This window comes from Ambystoma mexicanum, chromosome 5p, assembly GCF_040938575.1.
Source record: "Ambystoma mexicanum isolate Mex_15411 chromosome 5p, UKY_AmexF1_1, whole genome shotgun sequence".
NCBI classification, from domain to species: Eukaryota; Metazoa; Chordata; class Amphibia; order Caudata; family Ambystomatidae; genus Ambystoma; species Ambystoma mexicanum.
Genome location: NC_090930.1, coordinates 995,188,986 through 995,204,716, shown reverse-complemented (window position 1 = coordinate 995,204,716; position 15,731 = coordinate 995,188,986). Strand labels below are relative to the sequence as shown.

The window sequence follows — 15,731 nt, the reverse complement described above, 5'->3', positions numbered from 1 at the left end:
ATCTTTAATCTCTCCTGCTTTTTTTTTTATTTTGCTTCCTTGCTGCTTCAGTGCAGAGTAGACGAGGTGAGGCACTTTAGTTTTGTTTTTGTTGCTACCAGATAGTGTTTTTATATTAATTGATAGTTTGTCTTTTGAAGTGTTATTGACCTTTTTCCACAAAAATGTAATAAATGCGCTTTTACATACTATCCACTTCCCTCCATACTAATTGGGATAATATCCCTGGCAGGTGCTGGGTCGAAGCTCGATTCAGAGCAGCTATGGAATTAAAATGTTAAACATAAGCTGCACTTGTAGTACCTCGTTCAACGATGACCTTGGGTGTCTGTACTCTAAAATAGCCCATCTCTCAAGAAGTGCATGCATGTTGTCATTAAAATGTTTAACGACCGCTGGCAGAGAGGCTAGCCAGCTATTTGGAGATTGAACTAACCTGAGTCTCTCTGAACCACAGAACAGATAATGTGTGTATATATACATTTCCGGAACACTTAACACACTCGATATTTCCCTCATGTTACCTTGCAAGTCATTACCCAAAATACAAATGGGTTGGCTCTATACAAGGAAATCTAACACCCACAAACCAATTGGCTGCCTTCCACTGAGGTGCCATCCCCTTGAATACACTCTATATACCCTATACTCCTACGTCCCGTAACCCATTCCTCCATACTTTTGGGACATTCCATCCTGTGGGATGGGACCAGAGCACTTTTTGTAAAAAAGCATCAAATTGAAAAATGTGTCCTTCTCTTTTTACATGGGGTACCGCACGCGGCCGTAACCCTGCCCTCCTTAGCTCCACCCGCACATCGCCCTTCAGTCCTTTTCTCCGTGCGGTCAAACTGGATGCACTTGCATCACCGGGAAGACCTTTTTCTTCCCATTGTCCTTCTCTGCTGCTCCGGTTCTGCAGTCGTGTAGTCCTCGTCTATGCCGGATCGTTTGGGATTTGCCACTTGTTCCTCTTGCGAACGTCGCTTCACTAGGGTGGATCCCCATTCTCTCTGCTTGGAGCGCCTGGATCACCGTTGGGACTCTTGTTTCTTCTGCAACTCCCTTTCGGTCCGGGCACTTCAGTGTCTTCGTCGGTGGGAGGAGGTCTTCCAGAAGGTTCCTCCATCGCATTTGCAACTCTTCATCGACGGAAAGAAGAAATGCCCGGTAGGTTCCTTATTTTTCAGGGCACCCCGGCCGGGGGAACTCCTTTCCGGGGTCCTCCAGGTCCGGGAGGGGCTTCAAAAGCTCTGCTACCAGGGTTTTACCTGAGGTGCCTCACAGGCCTAATAGGCGTACCAGGGTTTTCTCCGAGTTTCAGCGAGGGTCCTGCCTACACCGGATCACGATCCGAGGTTCACCAATCGGTTGCTAATAGCCAACATATTCGTGCTGAGGCGTTTGGTACCGGAGTTCGCTCTGAGGTCTCCTTCTCAGGAGCTTCCCACGCAGACACGGGGTGCGCCCTGAGGCCTCAGTTGAGGCTTTCTGTACCGAACCACGGTTGGAGGCCCCTCTCGGGGGAGATATTAAGAACCGGACTCTGTTCTGAGGTTCCTTTTAACGAGGCTAAGGTGTGTACCAACCGACCTGAGAGGCCTGTTAAGGTCTCGTCTGTGAGGTGGATTCCTCAACTTTCCCGTGCTCGCGGAGTCCCCGGTTCTGTTGAGGGGGCACAGGGAGAGGTCGTCGACTGTAACTCCTCTGTTACCGGCATTGCCGAGGTTCCTCCTTTTGGAGGCTAATTCAAGGGACAAGATGCCCAGTAAAAATCTAAGGCCCCATAGTACCGGCTCTGCCGAGGATCCTTGTGTCAAGGCTAAAAATTAATTTTACTCAAGTCCCCTGACCAGTCTGTGGCGTCAACTGCCTCATCTACACATGTGACGCAGTTCTCCTCAGATGTTCACAAAATGGCAGGCCTTCCCGTGTGGTCTACGGTGGCCATTTTGGATTCTTCCCTCACAACCACGCCATCAACGGCGGATGCTAGGAACATTCTTTTTGGTGAACATGGGTCAGTGTGAACCCGTTCCGCCCTTATGACTGGTGCGCTCGGATGCCACTACCGCATACGGTCTCGCTTCCTGGCAGCCTCTTCATCAGAGGATGCTTTTTTCGGGATGTTTCAGAGACTTATGTACTCTGACATCATGAGGGAGTACTTTAAGGGCCTTTCTTGTAGCTCTGTTATCAGGGTTTCTCCTGAGGTGCCCTAAGGGCCTCACAGGCGTACCGGAAGTTTCCTCTAAGGGTTCCGACGGACCTGCCAGTACCGGACATTGTTCAGAGGTTCACCATCACGGTGCTAAAGTTAAGCCCAGTTCGGCTGGGTGTTGGGATACCAGAGTTCACCCTGATGTCTGTTTCTGGAGCTTTCCCCGCTGTAACCAGGTTGAAACCTGAGGTTCCTCTTGTGGAGGCTAAAGTCTATATCGACAGATCTGAGAGGCCTTCTCTGAGGGTCTTGTCGGTGAGGTATTGTCCTGAACCATCCCCTGCTGCTCAGGGTCGTGGTGGTACCGGTTCTGTCGAGGGGGCAAAGAGGGGGGGGGGTCACGGACCGCATTCCCTCTGGAACCGGCTCTGCCGAGGTTCCTTGTAAAGCTAAAGTGTTACTTTAGCCCCTGACTCTCCTGAGGAGGCAATTGCCTCAGCTACACATGTGACGCAGTTCTCTTCAGGTGGCGACAACATGGCGGCCTAACCTGCGTGGCCTACGGCGGCCAGTTTGGATACCTCCCTTACACCTACGTTCGTAACGTCTGGTGCTGGGAGCATTCCTTTTGGCAATAGTAACCTGTTCTGCCCTTCTTTGACCGGCGTGCGTGGGCCGCTGCCTCATACTGTCTCGCTCCTTCCTGCTTTTGCTCCACTGATCTAAGTGGACCCGGCCGGGGGGGTGGGCCCTCTTGGCAATCATCCTCCTTGTGTTCGGGGGGGGGGCGTCAGGGGGTGGGTAGGTCCCTTGCAAACAGTTTCTTCCTCTTCGACACCTAAGCCCTCGGCTGAGGAGTTTTTTGGGAAGTTTCAGATGCTCATGCAGTCTGACCCTATCGGGACGTATTTCAAGCGTCTTTTCACTCCTGTTCCACCCCCTTTCCTGCTGCTCCGATCAGGTTTTCTTTTTAAAACCTGAGGCAGTAGGCATGGAGGACCAGTCTTCTGTTTCAGCCTCGTTGGGATGAGCCTTAAGCAGATGAGGATGGCGATGAGAAGCCCCGCTCGTTGAGAGCATTCCATGACTGGGAGGGGCTTGTGTAGCTGTTACCAGGGATTCCCCGGAGGTGCCTCTAGGGCCTAATTGGCGCACCAGAGTGTTCTCTGAGGGTCCCTTGGAGGACCTGCCAAAACCGGACGTGGTTCCAAAGTTCACCATTTGGGTGCTAAGTTAGTTTTAGGCTGGATACCTGGGTTCGCCCTGAGGTCTACATTTCTGGACCTTCCACACTGATACCGGGGTACACCCTGAAGTCTCTGTTTCTGATACTTGTCACACCGAGCCACGGCTCGAGGCCCCTCTTGAGGGAGCTATATGTCCCGGGTTAAAACCCAAGGTTCCTCTAAATACATTACCAACGGAGTAGAGGGATCCTCTAAGGGTCCTGTTGGTAGGGTACATTCATCAACTGTCCCACGCTCAGGGTTGTGGTGGTACAGATTCTGTTGAGGCAATGAAGGTGATCAGCAACAGGTCTTCCAGTACTGGCTCTGCTGAGGTTCCTCAATTCGAGGCTAATTCTGGGTTCGTTCCTAGGATCCCCACTAAACATCCTAGATCTGCCAGCACTGGCTCGGCTGAGGATCCTTGTTTTAAGGCCGTTTCTTAAGTCCCCTGAGGGGACAGTTGCCTCCTTTTCTCCTATCCGGTGTTCACTAAATGGCGGCCCAACCTCCTTGGTCCGCGGCAGCCATTTTGGATACCCCCCCTTAGACCAACTTTCATGACGAATGGTGCTGGGAGCGTTCCTTTTGGGGCCGAGTAGTTTTCCACGGTATGTGGACAACAAAGACCTGTTTTGACGTCCCTGGAGACAGCTTCAACTAAGGTCCCTTGTACACAGAGGTCAGGGTCACAGACTTGGTCCTTCTCTGGGATCAGGGGGTTTCAGGGTTGCTGTGCATGCCGATCTGAAACTCCTGTTGGTAGCCCCGCCTTAAGCGGCAGCAGCAAGGTGGTTGGTTTTTCTTTCGGCCATCAGCCTCCTCTACAGGGACAGGGAATCTCCCTGCCGACAAATCACCAAATTATATTTTTTGTCGGTCACACTACACTTTGGTGGGAGGAGGACTCTCGTCTCACCTGGGAGCGTGGCAAACCATCACCAAAGGGTTTGTCCATCGTTTAGGTGGTATTTCACTTGCTCTTTCCTCCTACCCCACCCTTCAAACCTCTCTTCCGACAGATCGGGATGACCTCCCTCAGAGCAGAGGTACAGAAACTTCTATACCTCAGAGCTGTGGAACCTGTTCCTCTCATGGAGTAAGGGAGTGGCTAGTACTGCTGTCCTTTCACAGTGCTCAGCCAGGCTGCAGTGCGCACAATCTTCAATCTTTCAGAGATAAATTCAAGTTGATCACGCCCATGCCAAAGTCCTCTCTTTCGAAGGGCGATTGGCTCAGTGTGGTCTTCCAGGATGCGTAAATGCACATTCTGACTTGGAGCCCGCATATGAAATATCTATGGTTCTCTGTAGCCCGCATATGAAGTATCTGCGGTTCTCAGTAGGAGCAGAAGACTTCAGATTCGGGTACTCCTTTTGGTCTCGGCTCAGCGAGACGCACCGGAATCTCCTGAGGGGGCCGCAGCGGTCTCCCAATACCATATCTTCCAAGGTTCCCCATGTGGGGCTAAGGCTGACCCCAGTTCTGCTGTGGCTTTGGATACCAGGGTTCGCCCAGAGGCTTCGCCATCCACAGCTAACTGTACCCAGTCAAGGCTCAAGGGCCCCCTCGAGGTGGCTATAAAACCATGATTAAACCTGAGGTTCCCCTGCTTGGGGCTAAATCGATCACCAACAGATTGTGAGTCCCTCATCGAGGGTCCTGGCTGTAAGGTATATCCCTAAGCATTTCCGCGAGAGGCTGTGGTGATTCCACTTCTGTTGAGGGGGCAAAAGAAGGCGGTTACGTACCACAGAACTTCGAGTACCAGCTCTGCCGAGGATCCTCCACTAGAGGCTAAGCCTGGGTAAGCCCCTGACGTGTCGAGTAAACACCCTAGATCTGCCAGTACCAGCTCTGCTGAGGTTCCTTGTTTCAAGGCTAGGATGGCACGCAAGGCCCCTGACACTCCTGGGGAGACTATTGCTTCACTTGCTCCTGTGAAGCAGTTTGTCCCTGGTGTGTGATAATGGCTGCCCAACCTCTGCGGCGCCACTGCGGCCATTTTGAATCCCTCCCTTAAAGCGAGGTTTTACATCAACAAGCAGGGCGATAGACTCTCCACTCCTTGTGGATCTTGTCATGCAAATTTGGGCTGGGACATCCAGTATATTGTTTGCCTCCAGGCTCCACACATCCAGGGTCACCTCAATGTGACTGCAGATTAATTCAGCATCGGTTAAGAGTGTGAGAGGAACAGCAATATCATCTCCAACTTTTTCCAGCAATGGGACACGCCAGAGGTGGTCCTCCTTTGCAGTTCGTGGGTCAACGTGAAAGCTTATGCTTTCCCCTCATTGCCTCCTACCTATTGGTTGCTCTGTAAACACATCAAACCGTGGCCAAAGCAGCTATGTGGGCTTTCCCACCAGCTTTTGTGAAACATTACTGCTAAAACCTGAGCTCCAGGGCTGATGCTCAGTTCGGGCAAGCTGTTCTCAAAAGCCTCTTTCAGTATAGGAGTTCCATCCACCCGTTTATTCTGTAAGGAGTGATTGGTAATCTCCCAATAGTATGGAGGAAAGGTGACAGGACGGAGGAGTATAGCAAAGTTACTCACTGTAGAGACTACCTTACTCCTAGTCCATGGTCTCCTTTCCTCCATACACCCGCCCTCCGTCCTCTAATAAGTAACCTCTATTGCCTAAATGGTCTCAGACCTGGCGATAGAAAGAGACTGAAGGGCAATGCGTTAGGCTTAGCTAAGGCGGGCAGGGTTACGGCTGTGTGCGGTACCCCGCGTAAAAAGGACACATTTTTCAATTTGATGCTTTTTTACAAAACGTGCTCCGGTCCCGTCCCACAGGCCAATGTCCCAAAAGTATGGAGGAAAGGGGACTATATACTAGGAGTAAGGTAGTCACTACAGTGAGTAACTGTTATTTTTGTTATGGCTGCCATGGAAAGGGAGAAAGGACTGTGGAGTCCCTTCTCCCTTTCCATGGTAGCCATTTTGTTTCTTTACTTTTTTAAACTATTTTCAGTGGCTGTCGCGGAAAGGGAGAACAGACTCCCTTTCCCTTTTACTTGGCTGCCCTTTTTCTTTTCAGTTGCAAAACACCTTGGTGTTTTGCAAATAAACAAAAATTGCTTTTAGTACCCCAGTCTTACGGGCTGAGCTCCCAATAGGAACCTCGCAGGGGGGAGGGGAGGCATTAACGCTTCTCTTCACTCAGGCCTTTAACTATGGCCCCCAGAGCATAACCTGAAGCGATAATGCCCTCCCTGCTTGTGGTTTATTGCATAATTGTTATACCTACCCTGGTTTCCACTTCCGGATCAGCAGTAACAGACAGGACTCGACATGCTAGAGATTTCTCCAGCATTGGATCTTTCATGGATTCACATGCTTAGAATATTCCCCGTCGTCAGACTGGGACCCCTCGGTACACCTATACAGCCTTTTCCTATAGGAAAACTTCCGACACTTTTGTGTCCTATCTACGTCCTTTTAGGACCCGCCTACGCATGCTACGTAGGTCGTCCCAGTATAAGAGGCCCGCCCCCGCGGCTCCCCTTCAGATTTCAACCGTCTCCAAAGTAGTGGTATCTCCTCGCGTTGTCTTACTGTTTTGTTCAAGGTTGTACTCCTGGAGTTTGAGTTAGAGAAAATGTCCTCCATGTCAGGAAAAGCGTTGTTCCGTCCATGCGCGACGTGCGGCTTGAAAAAAGTTTACGAGGGGGACGGACATATGGATTGTATATATTGCCTCCACCCTCATCATTCGGCGGATAACTGCGACATATGCAAAGGGTTTTCTCAAAAAACCCTCAAAGACCGAAGTCGACGACTGGTGGCATGGCTGAATGATGGAGCGGGGGCATACCCCCCTTCGGAGGTAGGCTCCACACAATCGGCGAAAACATCACGCCGCGCTACCTCGTCGGAACCACCACCGAAGAAATCTCGACCGACGGAAAAAGAATCATCTGGGAGTCACTCAGCTAGAGACTCCTCGTCAAAGAAATCATCTTCATCAAAAAAGCATGAAAAGGAAAGGAAATCCTCCTCGGGCGATCATCATAGATCGACCACGAGTCGAGAGTCGAGTAAAAGCAGGCCAAGTGTGGAAAAGGCGGGACCGCCTAAACCACCTGCTAAGTCACCGTCGACGGCGGTCCAGTCATCGGCCTCCACCCTGCCACTTACGCAGGTGGCATCCACCGTCCCACGGACAACGGCGGAGACTATGGCCTCGTCGACGGGGGTTCTACAGGAGGCCTGGAGGCCTGAAGTTTTTGATCCGATCCCCCCGGATACTTTTCTGCAAGAACTGGCTGTGTCGCTGTCCTCGGAGGACGAGAACGAGAGAATAGCTGGCCCAGCAGACCTAGGGCTACGAGTGGCTGACAGGTCGTCGACGAGGGGATTCGGTATCTGCCCCTCTTCTCAATCCTCAATCTGTTTTGTCGTTGGAAATTCTGTCCACGCTTCAGTCCTTGCTACAGTCGTTGGACCAGAGACTACCTCAGGCAAACCTGCCACAGTCACCCGTCGACGAGCCGGGCCCGTCCCGTCCACCTACGCACGTCAATCTCAGCACTGGCACAAGAGGAAGGTGAGCTGCCAGATTCGGAGTCCGACAGGGGAGCCATGTCGGATATCTCATCATCCCCCTCCAGGGATCCAACCTGGGAGTCAGAGGTGGAGTTGGAAACCTCTAGAAGCCCAGCTCACCCGTCCCCTCCGGACGACATTGCGTCATTCCATTCTATGATGGAGAAGGCATGCAAAGAATTTGGTTTGTCCCAGGAAGAACAGAAAAAGGACTGTTTTTTTGTTCGACCACATGGGTAAGAGAAGGTCTGTGTTCTCAATACCAATACTAGACCACGTGTGGAAGGAGGGGTTGCAGACAATGCGTCGCCCTTTTTCAGAGCCGGCAGTGAAAGGACGCCTCGAGAAAAAGTTTAAGGCTCCAGAGTCTACCCCCAAGTGTTTATCCTCCCAACCAGCACCAGACTCGGTGGTGTCGGCGGCAGCGGCGAGGAAGGCGAAGGCCGAGCACAAGTGCACGACTCCGCCTGAAAACGAAGCGAGACGCCAGGATGCCTTTGGCAAAAAAGTGCTATCCGTGGGAGCAACCACAGTAAAGGCCGCAAACTCTCTGGCGATTGTAGCCAGATACGATAGGGAGATGTGGCACAGGCCAGCTCCGTTGCTTGATCATCTTCCGGAAGAGCATAGGAAGGCAGCGATGTTACTTGTCCGAGAGGGTGAGGAAGCCTCAAATCACGCAATAAACATTGCGGTGGACCTCGCTGAGTCAGGCTTCAAGCAAGTCAATAATGGGGTCGTATTACGACGACAGTCATGGCTTAAGTGTACCTACTTCAGGCCAGAGGTACAATACAAAGTTTTAGAAATGCCCTTTGAGGGAGACCTTCTTTTCGGTGAGAAGGTGGACGAAGCCCTAAAGGGAATGAACGAGGACTCGGATACGGCACGTTCATTGGCTGCCCTCCAGAGTGGCCGAAGCTACAAGTCTTTTCGTCCCTTTAGAGGGGCTTCAGGTAATTTGAGATTCTCTGCGTCTGGAGACAGATCCTTTGGCAGATCGGCTTACCCCTCCCAGGGATACAGACGTGCTTCCCAAACGGCAAAGCGACAGGATGCCATGGCCCCTAGGACCGAAACATATTTTCTCACTGAGAGCCTGGTGTTTCGCCATAGTCGGCTCGCTTGCTGATTGAGTCTTGAGGTTCTGTCGAGAGAAGGTTTCACTAGCCCTAACTGGGTCTCGAACTGTACCCCCAGGAATACCAGCGTTCTTGATGGCCGCAGAGAGGATATTTCGAAGTTTATGGCGAATCCCAGCTGTTGTAGAAGCTGCATGGTGGCTTGTAAACTTGTGTTGGTCGACGCTGGGGAGGATCCCCTTACCAGCCAGTCGTCGAGGAATGGGTATACATGGTGGCCTTGCTTACTTAGCCAGGCCGCTACTGGAGCCAGGCATTTCGTGAACGTTCTGGGGGAGGAGCCCAAAGGGAAGAACCGTGAACTGGTAGTGAGTCCGCCCTATTACAAATCTCAGGAATTTCCTGTGTTTCCGACACATTGGAATATGGAAGTACGCGTCCTGTAAATCCAGGGACGCTAGAAACTTCCAGACTTCCAGGAAAAGACCATCATATCCGTCGTCAAGAGACAAGCAAAATAAAGATCAGCAGTGACATACAACACACCGTTCTGGGGGGAAGAGTGTCGGCATATGTCGACGAATGGGAACGAATAACGACGGATCAATGGGTGCTGGACACTATAAGAAACGGACACTCTCTACAATTCAAACACAGCCCTCCGCACATTCCACCTGCGTTCACCGCTCATTCCCATCTGAAGATACTGCAACAAGAGGTAACACTCATGTTAGCAAAGGGCGTGATAGAATTAGTTCCAACATCACAGAGAGGTCAAGGGGTCTACTCAAGTTATTTCGTCGTAAAAAAGCATCCCATTTTAGATTTACGCGATCTCAACAAGTCTTTAAAGAGCCTAAAATTCAAGATGCTCACTCTGCAGGAAGTGATCCGCGCCGTTCAAGAGGGGTATTTTCTAGCGTCCCTGGATTTACAGGACGCGTACTTCCATATTCCAATGTGTCGGAAACACAGGAAATTCCTGAGATTTGTAATAGGGCGGACTCCCTACCAGTTCACGGTTCTTCCCTTTGGGCTCAAGACCTCCCCCAGAACGTTCACGAAATGCCTGGCTCCAGTAGCGGCCTGGCTAAGGAAGCAAGGCCACCATGTATACCCATACCTCGACGACTGGCTGGTAAGGGGATCCTCCCCAGCGTCGACCAACACAAGTTTACAAGCCACCATGCAGCTTCTACAACAGCTGGGATTCGCCATAAACTTCGAAATATCCTCTCTGCGGCCATCAAGAACGCTGGTATTCCTGGGGGGACAGTTCGAGACCCAGTTAGGGCAAGTGAAACCTTCTCTCGACAGAACCTCAAGACTCAATCAGCAAGCGAGCCGACTATGGCGAAACACCAGGCTCTCAGTGAGAAAATATGTTTCGGTCCTAGGGGCCATGGCATCCTGCATCCATCTGGTGGAAAACTGTCGCCTATTCATGAGGCCAGTCCAGGAATTCCTCACGGACTGATGGACGCAGGCTCAAGGATCGTGGTCAGACAAGATAACCATCGACGACGACAAGCTGCTTCGGACCCTTCAGTGGTGGCAGAGTTTCCACAATCTGAACAACGGTGTACCCCTACAGGAGCCAGAGTTTCAGCGAACCATAGTCACGGATGCGTCCCTAACCGGATGGGGAGCTCACATGGGTGCTCTCCAAACGCAAGGTCGCTGGTCTCCAACGGAGTCACTCCTACACATAAACGTGTTAGAGCTCAGAGCAGTACGATGGGCCTTGAAGGCATTCCTACCACATATCAAGGGTTCGCGAGTACGAGTACTGACCGACAATACAACGGCCATGTTTTATCTGAGGAAACGAGGAGGGACGCGATCAAGAACTCTTTCCATAGAAGCCCAGAAAACATGACATTGGGCATTAAAGCATGAAAGTTCCATCGTGGCTCACCACCTCCCAGGAGTGAGGAACTCCCAAGCAGACTCCCTCAGCAGAAGCATGGCCCAGATACACGAGTGGGAAATGGACACAATTCACCTGATGAAAGTGTTCGAGAAATGGGGTCACCCCCCCTCTGGACGCCTTTGCGACCAAAGACAACAAGAAATGCGAGCAATTCGCAAGCAGATGGCCTCAAGAGGGTTCCATGGGGGAGGCATTCTCCTTCCCATGGACGGACATGTTCCTTTATGCTTTTCCCCCGTTCCCCCTCATACGGAGGACAATACAGTGGATACGCAGATACAATTGCCGGGTAATTCTAGTGACACCATACTGGCCAAGGCAACCGTGGTTCTCCGACCTGCTTCACCTGTCGCTGGAACATCCCATAGCGTTTCCGAGAGTCCCGAACCTACTATCCCGGGACAAAGGCACGGTGTGGCATCACGACCCGGACAGTCTCAACCTTACAGCATGGCTCCTGACTTTTCGGAGTTCGGTGCTTTAGACGTTTCGGAGGATTGTCAAAAAATTCTGCAGGCGGCTCGAGCCCCTTCTACAAACAAATCTTACTCCTATAAGTGGCGGAGGTTCTGTGAATGGTGTAGAGGACAACAAGGCCTACAACCGTTGTTGGTGACGCCGGAACAAGTTCTACCTTACCTCCTCCTCTTGGCGGAGAGGGGGTTATCCTTCACATCGATAAAGGTGCACCTGGCGGCCATCTCGAGGTTCACGAGGAAGAGGCAGTCGTCTCCTCTATTTAGCGACAGACTTGTGAAACACTTCATGAGGGGTTTATTTCGAGTTTTTCCCCCGGTAAAACGTTTCCCCCCAACTTGGGAGTCTCAACACAGTGTTGGCAGGCTTAATGAAACCGCCTTTTGAGCCTATGGCCACGTCCGACATAAAATTCATTTCCTGGAAGTTTGCATTCTTGATTGCTATCACATCAGCTAGGAGAATCTCGGAACTGCAAGCGCTGGTCGTAGACCCGCCATACCTAAGATTCTTTAAGGACAAAGTGGTCCTGGCAACTAATCCTACGTTCGTCCCAAAAGTTCCGACAGTGTATCACAAACACTCGTCCATTATTCTCCCTACTTTCTTCGCCACACCATCATCGGCAGCAGAAAAAGCTCTTCATACCCTGGACGTTAAGAGGGCTCTGAAATTTTACCTACATCGTACACAGGAACTCGGGTCTACTCGACAACTGTTCATCGCATATGGTCCGTCGACGAGAGGAAAAGCAATCTCTAAACAGGGATTGGCTCGATGGGTCTCATCGACTATTGCGTTTTGTCACTCTAAGGCCGGAAGGCCACTGCAAGGACATCCTAGAGCCCATTCTACAAGATCGATGTCCTCCTCAACAGCTTTATGGGCAGGAATTCCGCTGACGGACATATGCCAAGCTGCGGCATGGTCAGTGCCCCACACGTTTACCCGCCACTACTGCCTTGCCAGGCAGCATGTGGACGAGGTGCAGATGGGAAGAGCTGTCCTGCGCCATCTGTTTCAGTAAGGTAAGCTCCATGCTGTGGAGAATCTTTCTACCTTTTTGATGATAGTATACTTTATGTGGGTAAGGTTATGAGTTAACTTATTCCTACTGTACATATGCATTGTGTAGTATGGTGAGGGTATATTACATTACATTCTCACCGCCGTCTCAAGTGTTACTGCTATACAATCTATTCTAAGCATGTGAATCCATGAACGATCCAATGCTGGAGAAGGGAAGTTTCTTACCTGTAACTCCATTTCTCCAGCATTGGTATCGTTCATGGATTCAGATGCGCCCGCCAACCTCCCCGGAATGCAATGTATTTGATAAGTTTAACCCTTCCTACTTTGAAGGAGCCGAAATCTGAAGGGGAGCCGCGGGGGCGGGCCTCTTATACTGAGACGACCTACGGAGCATGCGTAGGCGGGTCCTAAAAGGACGTAGATAGGACACAAAAGTGTCGGAAGTTTTCCTATAGGAAAAGGCTATATAGGTGTACCGAGGGGTCCCAGTCTGACGACGGGGAATATTCTAAGCATGTGAATCCATGAAAGATACCAATGCTGGAGAAATGGAGTTACAGGTAAACTATTCCCTTCTGTGGGCTTGCCTAATCTGGATACACATTGGCACCCGGCAGCAGGAGAGGATTCGCTCCAAAACCCTTACTCCAGTGTAATGCGCCATTGTTCCTTGAGGTAAATGATTCTTAACCCATGTCTGCGCTGATTCCTTTGCTGGCGTGACCGACTAAGGTATATATTTCTGTGCAACTTCAGACCCTGGGTTCTGGCCAACCCGAACCTGCTGTGGTTGCACAGATCCTGGGGGATATGGCAGGTTTGTGGGCTGCATCTGTTGCAGAGGACTGCATAGACGCCTACCAACAAATCCCCCTGTATCAATTGGCACGTGGGTTGAAAAAAAAAAAAATACAAAGATCTAATCCGACAATCTCTTGACACATGTCCCATTTTCCCACAAGGCCAGCAACCCTACATACTGACCTCCATTGGCCCAATCAACTGGGGCCTCCTCCCACCTAACACATCTAATGCACCACCACTTCTTGCCAATGCGCCTCTTCGCCTCAGGAATCCTCCCATCTGATCTGCCTTTAAATCCGGAGCATACCCATCTATCCATCCTGATTCAAACTGTACTAGTTGTTGCGATCAGCACTACTGTCCCTCCGCTAAGCCAGTAATCACACCTCCTTCCAGTTTAATGTTAGCTAATTTCTTCTGGACAAGCTTAGTCTCTGCTTTTTTGGACCTTCTTTTTACAGAAATGAATAATATGCGCATGTATCTACAGGCACCCCTTGGCCTCTATCCCTACAACTTTGTCCAGGTCACGCTGGACCTCTTTAGCAAACCCCTTTTTCAACATATGATAAAAAATTGCTATATTATTAGACCATGCTTCTCCTCTTTCTGCTCGCCCCATTTCCTGAATTATCTGATGTTTAGTAATCTCATCCAATTTCATGGTTTTAGCTAAAATTGAATTAATATCTGGCGTATTGGGGTACATTACCAATAGTGCCTTCGACACATCCACCCTACAATTGTTAAAAAGGTGATCCATCTTCATTTGGTACCCTGCTTTCCTCCACAGGTCTTCTAATTGTTCCCCAATTAAAGCTGAAAATAAACTGTGTCCTCAATGTTGAAGGCACCCACTCCCCAACACGCTATAACCAACAGACTAAATAATGGACACACCCCACTAGAGAATGAGAGCAGGTTATGGATTGGAAGTAAAATAAGTTTATATAAGATGTTGTGCATGCAGAGAACTCTGCTGCCCTGAGAGCGCTCTGCCAAACATTACACATTGGGCAGCACATTTTAAGTGAAAACTGCGTCACTAATGACGCCACACTATAGGTACACAACTCTGCAATACAATTTGTACAACGCAATGATGCTATATGTATCCCTATGGGATGACCACGTTGGATTGGCTGTTGCTTGGGTGTTTCTCCCGCAGCATGTGGGTCAGCTGGGCTCATCTCCGCGGGGTGAAGGTTGTGTTGGCAAAGTGTTACTGCCCTGGCTTTCTAAGCTATGACAACAGGATCTGAGGGCATGAGAGAAATGGCAGGCATTAAAGTTCGACATGGGTGAGGGTGCTTTAGAGTTCACTGGCAGGTATACAGGCATTATACCCTCTGCAGCGAAGAACCCATAAAACACAGTGCCCCAGACCAAGGTGCCCGCTTTGAGGCTTTTGATCTACCTGATGCCTTATGATACGGATGGACACGTGTTATTTCTATAGATGATATATTGGTGCATGGGATTAGGGCTATGGTGGGTGTCCTCGTCTGCTCACTGCGAGGAGTCAGATGTGTATCTGTATCATAAAGCAGAGTGGCGTGGGCTGTGGCCTGGCACGGTGTGGGTCGAAGGAGCACAGGCAGGTTAGTGGAGATGGATGTGTTGTAGGGTTGGGGCCTGCTCTGGTCTCACACAGTCCAATGAGCTCATCTTCACCCAGGACGACACTAAATGTTGCAACAATGAATAGCTGGACTTCCATGAGAACAAGGCTTGTGCGGAGCTGGCAGAGGGCGGGGCGGCCTGGGCTGTCTGAGCAAGGCGCTGGGCAGGGGAGAGGCAATATTGGAGATCATTTTCAGGCCTAGCAAAAGATGGCGTTCTGTGTGTCACAAAATGGAGTTTCTTAGCATCAATAAGGCTTGGTTATATGCTTGAGGTTATTATTGTTAGTGGTTAGAAATCGATTGGTACACATTACCGAAGCGGGAGGGAGGGATGCGTCTCCCTCCTTTAGCACATACAGGATTTGTTTGGCGCGGGACTGGTAAGGGGGGGCGGCAAAGACACCCTCTCCCTTAATATTAGCTAACATGACCCCAGCAGTATATTTGTCTAAATCATGAATCTGCTTCCCTGCTGTGGGCAGAGGGCAGTGCATTCTTTAGATTATTCCAGTCCATGTGCAACCAGGGAACATAAGCTTTTCCTTGTCCTTTGTGAAGCAACGGAAATTGAGTTGCTCTTATTTTTCCTGTTCTTCCGCTTTTACTTTGCGTTTCCTAAGACCCTGTGGTGTGGATTCTATGACTGCCGCTGCGGGGAAAGGCGCGGCTGCTGCGCTTTGAGCTCCCTCTCTAGTCACATCTTCAAAAATCCTCATCTTCCTCCTCTTGTTTCTGCATCGATCTCTCTTCCTTCCTGTTGAAATCCTAGACCTAAAGCAACCCTGCGGGAGACTACACCAGTCTTGTCCTCTTGGTATTAGGTAACCCACCTA

At 50.4% G+C, this 15,731-nt stretch overlaps 1 protein-coding gene across 1 annotated transcript in view; it reads left to right on the top strand.

The window, feature by feature from the left end:
• Positions 1-15,731, top strand: part of SSR1 (signal sequence receptor subunit 1) — a 297,485-nt gene that overhangs the window by 204,283 nt on the left and 77,471 nt on the right. The window lies entirely within an intron of this gene.